This window comes from Sinocyclocheilus rhinocerous, unplaced genomic scaffold, assembly GCF_001515625.1.
Source record: "Sinocyclocheilus rhinocerous isolate Xijiao unplaced genomic scaffold, SAMN03320098_v1.1 scaffold5236, whole genome shotgun sequence".
Lineage (NCBI taxonomy): Eukaryota > Metazoa > Chordata > Actinopteri > Cypriniformes > Cyprinidae > Sinocyclocheilus > Sinocyclocheilus rhinocerous.
This window is the reverse complement of record NW_015665840.1, coordinates 60,711-61,278: the sequence shown is the minus strand read 5'-3', so window position 1 is coordinate 61,278 and position 568 is coordinate 60,711. Positions and strand designations below refer to the sequence as shown.

Below are 568 nucleotides of genomic sequence, written 5' to 3'. Positions count from 1 at the left end.
CTAAATATCGTAGAAACTTAATTTGCTGTAAAGTTGCTTTGCAATGATTTGTATCGTGAAAAGCGCTGTACAAATAAACTTGACTTGACTTGACTTGACACACACACACACTCGCACTCACACACGCACGCACACATGCTACACACACACATTCGCACTCACACACACACACATGCTACACACACTCGCACACATGCTACACACACACACTCACATTCACTCTCACACACACACACATGCTACACACACTCACACATGCTACACACTCACACACATGCTACACACACACACACACACACACACACGCACGCATACTCACACATGCTACACACACTCACAGGCACGCACGCACACTCACACGCACACTCGCACTCACACGTTACACACACACTCACACACTCGCACACATGCTACACACTTTGAAAAAAGGGGACATGGGGTAATGTCCTCATAAGTCACCTTCTCGTTGTAATACCTGTCATACACCCACGTCATTATACAAATTTGTGTCCTCATGTCACAAAAATGTGCGCGCACACACACACACACACACACACACACACACACG

The 568-nt window shown here is 46.5% G+C and overlaps 1 pseudogene; it reads right to left on the bottom strand.

Annotated features, from left to right (window-relative positions):
- LOC107731600 (1-phosphatidylinositol 4,5-bisphosphate phosphodiesterase beta-1-like) overlaps positions 1-568 on the bottom strand; it is a 111,207-nt pseudogene that overhangs the window by 63,586 nt on the left and 47,053 nt on the right.